Consider the following 16,211-nt stretch of genomic DNA (forward strand, 5'->3'; position numbering starts at 1 on the left):
ATGACTGTGTGGCTTGGTACGACAACACCATCAACAAATTTGTCGATGATAACATGGTAGTGGGTTTATAAAAAGCGGTGATGATTCAGCATACAGGAGGTAGAATGGTGAGTGATGCAGCAACAACAACCTCACACTCAGGTCAGCAAAAACAAGGAACTGATTGTGGATTTCAGGAAGGGGAATCCAATGTTGTGCAATCCAGTGATCATTGGGGGATTAGAGATTGAGCAAATTTAAATTCCTTGGAGTCACTATCTCAAGGGCCTTTCCTGGACCCAACATACTAATATCATCATAAAGAAAGCACATCAGTGCCTCTACTTGCTCAGGAGTTTGCAGAGGACATCGGGAACCTTGGCAAACTTCTATAGATCTCTAGGGGAAAGTGGGCTGAATGGCTGCATCATGTCATGATATGGGGGTTCCAATATTACTGAGCAGAAAATGCTGAAAAAGGTCATGGACACAGCCCCATACATCACAGATAAAACTCTCCCCACTCTCAAGAAAGCCTACGTAGAACGCTGGCGTTGGAAAGCAGCAACAGTCATCAAGGATCCACACCACCCAGCATATGCTCTGTTCTTCCTTTTGCCATCAGGAAAAGTGCCTCAAGACTTGCACTACCAGGTTCAGGAAATGTTGCTACCCCTCCACTATCATAGACTCATTCAAGGACTCTTAATTTGGACATTATTTATTAATAATTTTTTTCTGTATTTGCACTGTCAGTTTGTTTACATTTCTTTTTTTACTTACACTTCTCTTTTTTGTATATGTAGCTTTTATCTTAAGGACAGTCGACAGTTACTGATGAGTGAAAATTCTCCCTTGTCCCCATGGAAAAGTATTACAGGGTTGTATGTGATGTAACCTATGTACTCTGTCAATAAATTTGAACTTTGATTATTGAATAACTGATCACTGTTTACAAATAAAAGGTTGACTGTTTAAATCAGAGAAATACCAATGGAAGAAAAATATGAGAATATCTTTGGCAGAAATGGGTAGGAGCTTAATATTGCAAGGGAAAGAAAGTTCACTGCAAGTAGACATAAATTTGGAGTTGAGATTGGAGTCACATCAGCTGTGATCTCATTAAATGGCTGTACAGGTTTGAGGGGCTCTGGCCTACTCCTGCTCATAATTCAAGGCTCCTGTGCCGCAGTATATTTAACAAGTTTACACATATTGCTAAAGTAAGCCCCTTTTGAACTGATATCAAAACCTCCACCACCATTGCAAACTCAATGCACATCAGTTACCTACACTGGAACTCGCACACTTTTCATTGCTGCAGTCTTCACACATGCTTGCTTACATCTCAGACACATATCACAAATTGTCGATCAATTGGTAACTCTTATGTATACACACAAACATACCTGACAAGACATTCATTCATAAGCTATTACAAGCCCTAAGGACTCAAAAACCAGCAACAACATAAATTCATCAAGACAATGGTTACTTAAACAAAATTGGTTTTAATTTTCATAATACAGAATAATAAGATCAAAATTTAACTTTCCACTATGACGTTATTTAATTTAACTCCTCATAATTCTAAGCGTGTGTGTGTGTGTGTGTGTGTGTGTGTGTGTGTGTGTGTGTGTGTGTGTGTGTGTGTGTGTGTGTGTGTGTGTACATTCAAGATTGTTCCTTTTCACTGTCCAGCCATTTACTGTTCATTTCAGTACTGTACACCGAGTTAAATGCTCATTACATTCAACAGGCTCTGGTGCCTTAACTAAGTTTTTACGAGTCAGGAAGGTCTATGGTGGGTGCAGAGAGAGATGTTCATTGTTTGTTGGACACGCAAACTGATTTCCTTCAATCAACAACCAAAGTATCTTTCCGAAGGAATGTGCCTTCTTCCAGGTGACCACAAAGAGTTCTCCTTTTCCCCTATTTCAGGAGAAAAACAACCAGCCACTATAGATATTTTGAATAGGCTGAACTCAGAACTCAAAACCCGACTTGAAATGGGGTCTTTAGCAGGTTTTTCACTTTTCTAGCCTTTCACTGACTGCTGCAATTTTCTCTCTTTCTCTCTCTCTCTCTCTCTCTCTCTCTCTCTCTCTCTCTCTCTCTTTCTTTCTCTTTCTCTTTGCTTTTGTATTTGTTTCTGTCTGTTTCTCATTCTGTTTTTGAAATATGATGTTTGCTTGTAAAAAGTGACCTAAACTACCTAATCTTATTCTCCCTTTTTAAACATATATTTTATTAACTTATTGCATTACAAAGCCGCTTGTTCTCTTCCAAGATAAGATAGCAGATGGCAATATGGCCCGATTCAAAGGGAAGGGAAGATGTCCTAAGGTGGCACTGCTGGTCCTGAGTAGATTTAGGAGCCACAGGTAGTGAAGAGAACTTTGCTTTTGGATATAACTCGCACTCCAGCTTCTTTACTGATCCATAACAGAGGGGTGGCACAATGCTATCACAGCACCAGTGCCAGCGACCCGGATTTAAATTTGGCACTATCTGTAAGGAGACTGTACATTCTCTCCATGTCTGCATAGAATTCCACCAGATTTCCTCCCACATTACAGAGACGTTATGTGGTTTGCATTTTAACTGATCACATGGCTTTATTTGGGCGACGTGGACTCATGGGGTGGAGAGCCACTTATTGTGCTGTATCCCTAAATTAAAAATTAAATTAATTCTTATCCTTCAAACCATGAGCTTCAGAAGTTTTCATTTCCTCCCATACAAATGATTATTCGAGCTGGACCAGCACTGGTCCTTTGGCCCACAATGTTGTGCCCATCTCTCTCAACTAACTCAACAATCTAAACTTTCCCTACTTTTCACTCATAATCCTTTATTTTTCTTGCATCCATGTGCATGTCTAAGAGTCTTGTGAATGTCTCTCTTGCACAAGCCGCCACCAACACACCTGTCAATATATTCAAGGCACCCACTACTCTCTATGTAAGAAAACTTACCCTTGACGTCTCCCCCTAAAATTTCTTCCCTTCACCTTATGCAGATGTCCTCTAGTAATTTCTACTGTCACCCTAGGAAAAAGATTCTGGCAGTCCACCCAATCTATCGACCTCTATTAAGTGACCTTCTTCACTCCAAAGAAAAAAGCCCTAGCTCTCTTAATCTCATAGGATACATTCAGAATCAGAATCAGATTCAGAATTTATTGTCATGAACATGTCACGCAATTTGGTATTTTGCGGCAGAATCACAGTGAAAACATGCATATTATGAACCATCTAACAACAGCAACATATAAAAAAATAAAAATAGTGGTGCTTGAAAAGTAAGGCAGTGTCTTTGGCTCATTGATTATTCAGGAATCTGATGGCAGTGGGAAAGAAGCTGCCCTTATGCCATTGAGTGGATGTCTTTAGGCTCCTGTACCTATTTCCTGATAGTAGCAGAGTGAAGAGGGCATGGCCTGGGTGGTGAGAGTCTTTGAGGATAGAGGCTGCTTTTGTCTAAAACACCGCCTCATGTAGATGTCCTCGATGGAGTGAAGTCTGGTGTCTGTGATGCCACAGGAGTTTTTTCTTGTCCTGAGATTTTGGCGCCTCCATACCAGACAGTGATGCAACCAGCCAGAATGCTCTCCACGATACTCCTGTAGAAATTTTCAGAGTCTTCGGTGACGTGCCGAATCTCCTCAGACACCTCTCAAAGGTTCACACATTCTCACAAAACCTCACACATTCTCCAATTCAGGCAATATTCTGATAAGTCTCCTTTGAACCTTAGCTTATTGGAGTAAGAGCTATCATACCAGACATCCAACACCTCCAAATTTAGCCCCAAATGCACCCAGAGGAGAAAAGTAGGTCCAACAACTTCCTCCCTGGAAATGTGTTGTGGAAACTCCTCCAAGTCAATGATGATCAATCTCACAGTTACCATGTCCAAGACCAGACATCTCAACGTCTCAATGGAGACGCAAAAGATGGTAGATGCTGAAATCTGGAGCAAAAATCAACCTGCTAGAGGAATTCATCATTCATCTGTCTTGACGAAGAGTTCCAACCTGAAACATTGTCCATTCTTTTTTTCCCCACTGATATTACTCACCTACTTAGTTCAATTTCTTAAAGAGTTGAGTAGAGCATTATTCATCACAGTGAGACCAACAGCTATGCAGATAGAGTGGGGTATGAATGTCATCTAACTTATGGGCAAGATCAAATTATGCTCCTACTACAGAGGATTCAGGTGAATATTTCACAGGGCCAATCTTCAGAAGAAGACTGGAGGCATAAAAAACTGTTGATGCTGGAACCTAGAGCTTAAAAAATTGCTGGAGCAACTCAGCGGCTCATGCAGCAGAGGGAAAGAGTGGATTTTTGGGTTGAGACCCTGGATCAGGAAGTTATTGGGAATGCTTATCTCAGTTGTGGAAGATATTGGTTTTTACTAACAGTCAAGAATGAGATCAGAGCTGATCCACTGACTTGATCTAAACCCTACTCCTTTCATACAGAATTAACGAAAATGTCATTATATTGTTTTTGTATAATTTGCTCACTGTCCACAGCCAAAGCAATTTGGTTTTATTCCCCATTCTGAGTTGATAGGGAATGATAATCCTATTTTTATTGCAAGAACAGTGACCTGAAATTGTTTGTACAATTAAAAGTCTGTCTCACGGCTCTGAATTACATTCATGTTGATGAAATGAGACTGGGATGCTAAGTTTTTTTTTTCCTTCTCCAACCTGGATGGGCCAATATCATCTCAACATCAAAAGCTGGAAAATCACAGCAGCACCCCACGTCAAACACCTTCGCTCCCTGAGTTATTCTCCGCGGAGTGAGTGCTTACCTTTTGGAGAAGGGAATATCAACATTTGTTTTCTTTTTACAGAGCATGGATTTGCATAGGGGATGTTCAAAAGGAGTGGGCTGCATCTATTTCCAGAAAGAATTAATTCCTCCAAAAATAGAACTGGAAAATATTGATTTCTGGCTTGAAGATCTGAATAGTTACACCACAGGTTGTTGAATAATAAATCCCAAACGTGCATCGAAAGAAGATAAACTGCTGTTCTTCAAGTTTGCATTGTAGCTTTTGGAACCGAATATTGAAGGCAACAATTTCAGATGATCATCTTGTACTGGAACTGGCCAGTTCTGGTGTAACCTCACCCTCTTTAATTCACACTTTCTCTCTCCACCGATGGCTCCTGATCCATTGCATATTTCCAGTAGCTCATTTTGTCTCAAATTTCAAGCCACTGCTGCATTGTTGCCCATCACAGTTCAAGCATATTCTTTAGCTGCTCTCATTTTCACTGTAATTCCCTTCATTCACCACTAATTAGAAAGCACCAAAAGTATTAATCACTTGGACACACTTTGTGCCACCCCTTCACAGACATCTCTTTTGCCTGCACCTCTCTATCTCTACAAATTAAAACACATATGATTTCTCAGTCCCCAGTTCTGATGATGGGTCATCAGTCTGAAAGGTCTCTTCCTCCTTGGATGCTAACTGACCTTCTAAGCTTTTTTCAGCTCTTTCGTGGTTTTATTTCAGAATCCCTTTCAGAGTAGCCGAAAGATGTTTTTCTAATTCTTTATTTCATAAAATTTGAAGAAACTATTTTGAGTTCTTGCAAGTTCACCTTCAACTCAGTGGATCAACGGGAAATCAAATCACTTCATTCCATTTGAGAATGAATGCATTAACAAAAATTAAATGTAGTTTGACATGTTTGGGTTTGAGTCATCGAATACAGGATTTAAAAAAAAATTCTTCTGTCCAACTCATGCATACCGACCAAGTTGCCTACCTGAGCAACTTCCATTTGGTGTGTTGGCCCCATATCCTCAAAACACATAAATGTTGGAGAATCTCAGCTGGTCTTGCAGTGTCCATAGAAGGTAAAGATTTTCGACCTCTGTCCTTCCTCAAGGTAAGAGTGAAAAAAGACAGGTGTCTGAATTAAAGGTTAGGGAAGGAAAGGGGGAAGAATGGGAAGGGGGGAAATAGAGACCGACAGCAAAATATGTTAAGAGGAAAGGTGATTTTGGCTCTGTGAAATGAATTAGAAGGAAAAAGGAGGGTGGGGGGGGGGAGAGAGAGAGAGAGAGAGAGAGAGAGAGAGAGAGAGAGAGAGAGAGAGAAAGAGAGGGGAAAGAAAATGGGGGGTGGTTTCAACAGAAGTTAGTGAAATCAATTTTAATGCCATCCAGTTAGAGGATCCACAAATGGAAGATGAGTTGTTTCTCCAATTGTGGGTAGTCTCAATCTTGGCAGTGCATGTGAACATGGGCAGACATGTCAACAAGGGAATGGGATGGGGTTTATCTTCTAAACCTTTCCTATCTATGTACTTATCCAAATGTCTTCTCAACATTGCAATTGTTCCCGCATCTACCATCCTATCTCTCTCTGCATTAAGAAATTGTTCACCGGATACCCCCGTTATATCTTACCCCTTTCACCATTCTATGCGCTCTAGTTTTAAGCTTCCCTATCAATTCACATTATGCCTTCATGATTTGATATATCTCTATAAGGTCAGCCATCAGCCACCTATGCCCCAAGGAAAAAAAATCCTAGCCTATTTCTATAACTCAAGCAACCCCCAAATCCTGGTAACATTCTTGTGAATGTTCTGCTCCCTTTCCAACAATGACATCCTTTCTTATAGAGGAATATCAAATTATGGGTGGCATAGAGAATATTAATGCTAGCAGTATTTTTCCCCAGGGTAGGTAATTCTAAACGTTGAAGACATAGGCCTTGAACTGCATTAATTGCAAGAAAATTCAGAGAACAGTCAAGGAATAAACTCTTTAAAAAGGTTTTCAGCTAAGTAGGACAGCTGGGTTAAAGCTGATAGATTTCCTTCTCTGAGGACTTCAGGGCATCAGGACTATTCATTAATTATGATTAAAAGTTTTTTTTTTTCAAATTTAATTATTTGAATATAACTTCTCTACAATCCTTTGTTGAATTTGAACTTGTGTCTAAATCAGTAGTTAAGGTCATGTAGAATAAATTTCATGGTGATCTCCAAGCATCTGTTTAACTGATTCCATTTAATTCCCCCAACATTCCCACCAACTGCCCCCAGTATTGCCACTCACTGACATATTGGGGGAAATTTACAATGGTCAATTCATCTTCCAATTTTTATGATTTTGGTAATTTGGAATAAACTAAGGTACAAGGAGAATATGCAAACTCCACACAGAAAGCACTCAAGTTCTGGATTCAACCCGAGTCACTGGAACTATGAGATGTGTCACTGGAGACCTTAATTCCAAGCTCAAAACCTTCCAGATAATTGTAACTCTACCCCAGACTTACCCTCTTGCTAATTTACCTTGCAATACTATCAACTTACCAGCAATACAGGGGCATCTCAATATTGCATGCTTAGTCCCCTGTTCTATTCCCTGTACATTCATAATTGTGCAATTCAGCCCAAACATAACCTATGAATTTGTTGATGACACCCCCACTGTTGGCCAAATAATTGGAAAAGATGAATCAAAATACAGGCTGGAGATTGAGAATTTGGTTGGGTGATGCCAGAATGACAATGTTCCTCTCAACACTGATGAGACTAAAGAGCTAAATGTGGATATTAAGTAGTGGAGGACAAGAGACAACAACACCGTCTTCAATCATAGGAGGGCAGGGGAGACAGTATTCCCTTCAAAGTTCTGGGAGTCCACATATCAGACCTCTCCTAGAACCAGCACATTGAGGCAAATTAGAAGAAGGCACACCATCACTTCTACTTCCAAAGATATCTGAGGAGATTTAGCATATCATCAAATACCCAATCAATCTTCTGCAGGAATACCCTGGAAAATACATTGATTGGTTACATCAAGCCAGGCTTGGTCATTTGAGTGACCAGGAACACAGAAGGCTGAAAAAAGTAGCAAAGCTAGTCAAGTCCATTATGAGCTCTAACCTCCCATCCATTGAAGACAGCCATATGAGGGACTACCTCAAGAAGGCAGCCAACACCCTAAAGGACCCCCATCATCCCAGTCACAACCTCTTCACGCCACTTACTACCTTTGATTAAAAAGGTAGAGAATCCAAAAGATCAGTATCTCTCGGTTCAAGAACAGTGTTTCTTTAATCCAATGTCTATAACGGTATAGACTCTTTCTTAACCCATAGTCAATCCATAAAACTATTTCACGACCTTCAAAATCTTCACTATTGAAATGCCACTTTTGTTCTTGCATCGCTAACAATTATTTATTTATCCTTTATATTTGTTATCTCTTTCTGAACTAGGATAATTTAATTTATACCATTATAGCTTGTGTATCTTATGTACCTGTTTTTTTGTTTAAGTTCGTTCACGTTTATTATCATCCGATTGTACAAGTAGAACCTGACAAGACACATGCAAAAACATACAAACCCACTGTGATAGTACAGATCTATCACCAATGTATATAGTGTATATAGTTAGAGTATCTAGACTGTGCTTACAGCGATTGGCTGAGAGCTTAGCCACGTCTACTGTCTGGGCCTTAAAGGGTTGTGTCCCTAGCCAGGTCGGATCATTCCGGACTGGTCGGCCACCTGTGAAGAGCTCCTGTCTTTTGCTAATAAAAGCTTTGATTTGGATCAACAAGTCTTTGATTCTTTCGACGAGCTCTACAGCCACATGCAGACTTAACAGACATATAGGTAAATGATACACATGTAGTAGGGGGACTCAACGATTTTGTGCATCATCTTCAAGCAACAATCAAAGTACTGTAGATTACATCAATGTGGGGGAGGAGGGGGGAGGGAGAAACCAGATCTCTGTCACTCTTTTGTTATAATTTAGACATAAGGCCATTTCAGTCCATGGGTCCGTGCCACCCAATTTAGACCAAACTAACCTACACCCCTGGCATGTTTCGAATGGTGGGGGGAAACCAGATGCCCTGGTGAAAACCCACACAGACACGGGGAGAACGAACAAACTCCTTACAGATAATGTGGAATTTGAAACCCTGTCCTGATCGCTGGTTCTGCAAAGGCAGTGTGCTAACTGCTACATCAACCATGCCTATGTTATGGACCCCTGGATTGACTGTGGATTTGGCTGCAACAATTAAGAATTGCATGTTTATTACCATATATAAAAATACATTGTACAGTAAGACCTCTGGTATCCAGCACCTATGGGGATTAATAGATGCCAGATAAGTGAATTTTCTGGTTGCTTGAAATTGCGTGTTGCACGATTGGCGAACTAACGGTGAAGCACATCAATTTTGAATGTCCATATTTTCTACCTATTTATTTTCTGCAATTTTTTTGCTGGTTGCTTAAGGGTGCCAGTTGCTTCAATTCCAGATAATAGGGGTTTTACTGTATGTACTTATGTAACACTAAGCTCAAACTCAATACTAAACCTCAGTCACAAACTGTACCATAAACATGCAGAGTTTGTTTGAGCTGTTCAATTCCATAGTATGGTGCCTCAGGAAGATATACCAAATCAGGCATTTTGTCTGTCACCTCTAAAGATCAAGCAGGGACAGAAGGAATCAAAAATGCATCCTTCATCATTGAGCAATGCAATCAATCAATCATCCTTTCTTGTGCAGACAGGCATGGAGCAAACCTGCAAACTTAAATCAGAGCTTCATTGTAATCAAATTTAACAGCGGAATTCCTGAAAGGACGATCACTTTACTTGCTGAGAAGTTTTTAAACAAATTTCTTAATGGAATATAACTTGAATATGGTTGCTTTTGAACTTGATAGCCAAGTGGAGTATTTTGGGTAGGTTCAAGTTCACTGATAAATGAAGGTGGGAGGGCTCACATAAAATCAGAGCACTGAGGTGTGCAGTAGAACAGAGGGATCAGGAATACAGATACATAATTCAGTGAAAGAGATCGGGTTGCAAAGAGATCTTTTAGCATATTGGCCTTCATGAATCAAAGTACTAAATATAGAAGTTGGGATGCTATAGTGAAGTTGTATAAGACATTGGTGAGACCAGATTTGGAGTATTCTGTGCAATTTTGATCACCGAACTACAGGAAAGATATTAATAAAATGGAAAGAGATCAGAGAATATTTACTAGGATGTTGCCAAGATTAAACAGGTTAGGATTTTATTCCCTGGTGTGCAGAAGAGGGGAGATTATGAGAGGTATAGATAGAGTGAATGCAAGTATACTTTTTCCACTGAGATTAGGTGAAACCAGAGGACATGGGTTAAGGGTGAAAGGGGAAAAGTTTAGGGGGAACATTAAGGTAAATGTCTTCACACAGAGAACATTGGGAGTGGAACGAGCCGCCAGTAAAAGTGGTGAATGCAAGCTCAATTTTAACATTTACGAAAACTTTGTACAGCTACATGGATGGGAGGGGTATAGAGGGTTATGGACTTGATGCAGATCAGTGAGACTAGACAAAATAATAGTGCTGCACAGACTAGAAGGGCCAAGGGACGTGTTTTCTGTGCTGTTATGTTCTATGGGTCTATGATTCAATCAGGAGCCACATAATCATGGATGCAGATTTCAGATGACCAGAGAAAGCTGTGTGGATGAGAGGTGTGAAGGTACTGGACTATGGGGCAACAGAGTTGTGAATGGCCTGATTAGGCTACGGAAGGATGTTGTAAAAAGAGATGCTGTTGGTGACCAGGAAATCGAGGAACTGAGGATGGTGGCATAGTTCTTCCCAATGTGTGGATTGGAGAAGGTTTTAACTCATTCAGTTGCTCTCAGGCAAGCAATGTAACCATTCAGAAACAGGGGAAGCAGCTAGAATCACTGCATTGCAGAACACAAGATGATTGGTGTATCTCTCATCTCACTGAGCAAGTGGCCGGTTCACTCCTGATGTCAGGTGCTCTTTGTTTGGAATTTGTACAATCTATGAGTTCTCTTTTTTCAAGCATTCAAACATTCCAAACTCACGCAAGTCGACATGTTAGTTCCTCACTTCAAATTGCCCCAGTGAGTGGTGGAATGTGTGGGCTTGATGGGACTGTGAGGAGAGCAAATTGGGATCAGTGAAAAAATTGTCTAAATGAATACTTAATGAACAAAAGAACCAAAGAACACTACAGCACAGAAAACAGGCCATTTGGCCTTTCTAGTTTGTGCTGACTTATTATTCCAATAGTCCCATTTACCTGCACTCAGTCCATAACCCTTCAGACCTCTACCATCCATGTATCTATCCTATTTATTTTTAAAACTTCAGAGTGAGCCTGCATTTACCACATCATATGGCAGTTCATTCCACACTCCAACCACTCACTAAGTGAAATTCCCCCTAATATTCCCCCTAAATCTTTCCCTTCTCACCCTAAAGCCACCATCCTCAGTTCCTCGATTTCCTGGTCACCAACAGCATCTCTTTTTACAACATCCTTCCGTAACCTAATCAGGCCATTCACAACTCTGTTGCCCCATAGTCCAGTACCTTCACACCTCTCATCCACACAGCTTTCTTTGGTCATCTGAAAACTGCATCCATGATTATGTGGCTCCTGATTGAATCATAGACCCATAGAACATAACAGCACAGAAAACACGCCATTTGGCTCTTCTAGTCTGTGCAGCACTATTATTCTGTCTAGTCTCATTGATCTGCATCCAGTCAATAACCCTCTATTTATCTCTTTTGATCTGTGGAAAGAGGCTACCCACATTTATTCTGTCCATATCCCTCATGATTTTGTAAACCTTTATCAAATTCCCCCTCATTCTTCTAAACTCCAAAGAATAAAGTCCTAACCTCTTTATAGACCCGGCAATATCCTAGTAAATCTTCTCTGCACTATTTCAAACTTACTGATATTTTTCCTGTCATTAGGTGACCAGAACTCCACATAATATTTCAAATTTGACCTCACCAATGTCTTTCACAACCTCTCTATAACATTCCAACCACTATATTCAATACTTTGATTTATGAAGGCCAAGATGCCAAAAGCTTTCTTTATAACCCTATCCACCTGTGATGCCAATTTCAGGGAATTATGTATCTGTATTCCTAGGTTCCCTTTGTTCCTCCACAATCCTCAGTGCCCTACCATTTACTGTGTACGTCCTACCTTGGTTTGTCCTTCCAAAATGCAACACCTCACACTTGTCTGCAATAAGTTCCATCTGTCATTTCCTCTCCCATTTTTCCAGTTGGTCCAGATCCTTCTGCAAGCTTTGAAATCCTTTCTTGCTCTCCATAACACCTCCAACGTTAGTGTCATCAGTAAACTTGCTGATCCAATTTACTACGTTATCATCCAGATCATTGATATAAATGACAAACCACAATGGTCCCAGCACGGATCCTTGAGGCATACCACTAGTCACAGGCCTCCAGTCTGAGAAGCAATCATCCACTTCCACTCTCTGTCTTCTCCCATTCAGTCAATTTTGAATCCAGTTTACAACCTCTCCATGGATACCTAGTGTCTGAACCTACTGAACTAACCTCTCATGTGGGACCTTGTCAAAGACCTTACTAAAGTCCATTCAGACAACATTCACAGCCTTTCTTCTTGTAACCTTCCTCAAAAATAATCTATAACATTAGTTAAACACAACCTACCATGCACAAAGCTATGTTGACTATCCTTAATCAGCCCTTGGCTGTCCAAATATTTGTATATCCGATCTCTCAGAACATCCATCAATAATTTACCAACTTCTGACATCAGGGTCACTGGCCTGTAATTTCCTGGTTTACTTTTGGAGTCTTTTTTTAAACAATGGTACAACATGAGCTACCCTCTAAAATCCTCTGGTATCTCACCTGTGGCTCAGGACATTTTAAATATTTTTGCCAGGGCCCCTGTAATTTCTACACTAGTTTCCTTCAAAGTCTGAAAGAATATCATGCCAGGCCCGGGGGATTTATCTACCTTTAGTTGCTGTGAGGCAGCAAGCACCTCCTCCTCTTTAGTCTCCATATGTCCATGACACTATGCCAGTTTCCTGAGTAAATACTAATGCACCAGGGATGCAACAAACCATCTAGGATTCTCAATCTCTCTCACAGAACCTCTTATCTTTCCCCCTAACTATCAAATCCCCAAACACTACTGCTCTCCTCTTTTCCCTTCTTCCTTTCTGAGCTGAAGGTCCAATATCAGTGCCAGAGATAAGACCACTACAACTTGTCCCTGAAAGGTCATCCTCACTAAAATGGTATACTTATTGTTGATGGAAATGGCCATAGAGTTGCTCTACTCTCTCTGTCTATACCCATTCCCTCTTCTGACAGTCATCCAGCCACCTGCCTCCTGACTTTGAGGTGGGGTGGTGACTATTTCCCTGAAGCTCCTGCCTATTCCTGCCTCTGCCTTCCTAATGTTCCTATGTTCATCCAGCTCCAGCTCCAGTTCCCTAACTCGATCTGTCAAGAGTTGCAGCTGGATGCACCTTTTGCAGGTGTAGTCATCAGGGACAATTGTGATGTCCCAGATGACACCCAGACTAGAACCTCACCTCATAAAGGAAGGAGGGAAAAGAGGAGAGCAGTAGTGTTAGGGGATTCAATAGTTAGGGGTACTGATAAGAGATTCTGTGGAAGAGATTGAGAATCCTGGATGGTCTGTTGCCTCCCTGGTGCCATGGTCCACAATATCTCAGATTGAGTTCTCAGTTTTCTCAGGATGGAGGATGACATGAAAATGGAGGAATGATTTTCAATGCTGTATGACTCTCTGACCATCGAAGACCATTTGGCCTATTGAGTCTGTGCTATCTGTCTCCAGAAAATTCCAATTAATCTCAGCCGTGATCTTTCTCATATTCCTGCTAATTATTTTCTCTCAAGTGACCATCCAATAGTCTTTTGAATTGCCTGACTGATGCAAGCAGTGACAGGGTTGGTACTGTGGTTAAATTGCTGACAACGACATATATATAGAACCTGACATGATTTTAGACACGTATTATCATCCAGCAATGGAATGCTTTTGCAACACCCTATTTCAACAGGGCAAGGAAATGCATGTAAACAAATTGTTCCTGTAGTCAATTGGACAGACTGCTGACAGTACAATCGGTTAGTAATTAGCACTGTCCGATCAGCAGACATTGAAAGTATCCTTTTCCCTTTGATTTACAATACGTCAGCTCTTCAAGCACACATATCAAGTTATCTTCTGAAGCAAATAAACATCTTTGCAAGATGCATTGAACCATACTAACATCAAATAAAGATAACATGCCAAAGTTTTGGGTCAGGACCCATTATCAAAAAAGGGCCCCAATCCAAAATATTGGCTGTCCATTTCTCTCCGTGAATGCTGCACGATCTTTTCCTCCAGCTTCATATTCTTTGCTCAAAAGTCCAGCATCTGCAGGTTTGGTCTTCCTTTAAATTTGGGTTTCTCTGGGAGAACTGCAATCTTGCTAAAGAGCAATGCATTAATGTTGCAAGTGCCCTGCTCTCACTTTACAGAGCTTGCAGACCTATTGAAGAATACCATGACAAGAACAATTGGAGTTAATCTTTCATTTCCACCCCCCATCCCCCCCCACACGCCCCCCCCCCCACACACACACACACACACACACACACACACACAGAAACACACACAGAAACACACACACACACACACACACCAACTCATCTGCTGCTCTGTTCCCCAATTCCTTTATTCTTCTTCTAAATCATGAGTCCCCAGTTGCTAAACATTTAAGAAGTTCACTCTTCAATCACCAGTAGTTCCCAATGTTTCACAACTAAATGTTTCTGTGGCTCGATTTCCTAATGCCTGATGTCAAGGTCCCCTAATTATTGGGACAATCTCTGGAAACACTTCTTATCTTAAAGGACCCTGTTTGCCCTGCTGAGTTTCTCCAGCATTGTGTTTTCACTTCAATTATGGCAGCTGCAGACTTTTGTGTTTTACTCCTTTATTTATCTTGCCCCATCCATTCATCATACAAAATCCATCAAATTACGCCTAATAACTATATAACAATTACAGCACAGAAACAGGCCAATTTGGCCCTTCTAGTCTGCACTGATCCAAGCACCCTCCTCTAATCCCACTTACCAGCACTCTGCCCATATCCCACCATCCCCCTACCATCCATATACTTATCTAACTCTTTCTTAAATGACAAAATGGACCCTGCCTCCACCACCTTTCCCGGAAGCCCATTACACACTGTAACCACTCTCTGAGTAATGAAGTTCCCCCTCATGTTACTCCTAAACCTTTGCCCTTCAAATCTCAACACATGACCTCTTGTATCCAACTCTCCTACTCTCAATGGGAAAAGCCTTCTCAGTTTTGCTCCTCGAACCCTTTTTAAACAAAGGAACCACATGCGAAACACACTAATCCTCCGGCACTATACCCATCTCTAATGACATTTGAAAAATCACTGCCAGAGCCTCCGCTATTTCCTCACTAACTTCTCTCAATGTCCTCGGGAGAATCCTGTTAGGACCTGGAGACTTATCCACCTTTATATGTTCCAAAAGCTCCAGTACTACCTTTCTTAAACACTATCTTTTCTTTGGCTTGGCTTCGTGGATGAAGATTTATGGAGGGGTAATGTCCACGTCAGCTGCAGGCTTGTTTGTGGCTGACAAGTCTGATGCGGGTCAGGCAGACACGGTTGCAGCGGTTGCAGGGGAAAATTGATGGGTTGGGGTTGGGTGTTGGGTTTTCCCTCTTTTCTCTTTTGTCAGTGAGGTGGGCTCTGCGATCTTCTTCAAAGGAGGTTGCTGCCCGCTGAACTGTGAGGCGCCAAGATGCACAGTTTGAGGCGATATCAGCCCACTGGCGGTGGTCAATGTGGCAGGCACCAAGAGATTTCTTTAGGCAGTCCTTGTACCTCTTCTTTGGTGCACCTCTGTCTCGGTGGCCAGTGGAGAGCTCGCCATATAACACAATCTTGGGGAGGCGATGGTCCTCCATTCTGGAGACATGACCTACCCAGCGCAGTTGGATCTTCAGCAGCGTGGATTCGATGCTGTCGGCCTCTGCCATCTCGAGTACTTCGATGTTGGTGATGAAGTTGCTCCAATGAATGTTGAGGATGGAATGGAGACAACGCTAGTGGAAGCATTCTAGGAGCCGTATATATATATATATATATATATATATCTTCCTCTCAATGTGCTACATTGAAGAAACTCTGTGTCCAAGAGAATTTGGGGGTAGGGTTGAAATCCATGGTGATGATAATAAAATTGATGAGCTCCACTCGGAGGCAAGAGGCAGTGCCAATGCAGTCGGTGTTGAAACA

This window comes from Narcine bancroftii, chromosome 1 (assembly GCF_036971445.1).
Source record: "Narcine bancroftii isolate sNarBan1 chromosome 1, sNarBan1.hap1, whole genome shotgun sequence".
Lineage (NCBI taxonomy): Eukaryota > Metazoa > Chordata > Chondrichthyes > Torpediniformes > Narcinidae > Narcine > Narcine bancroftii.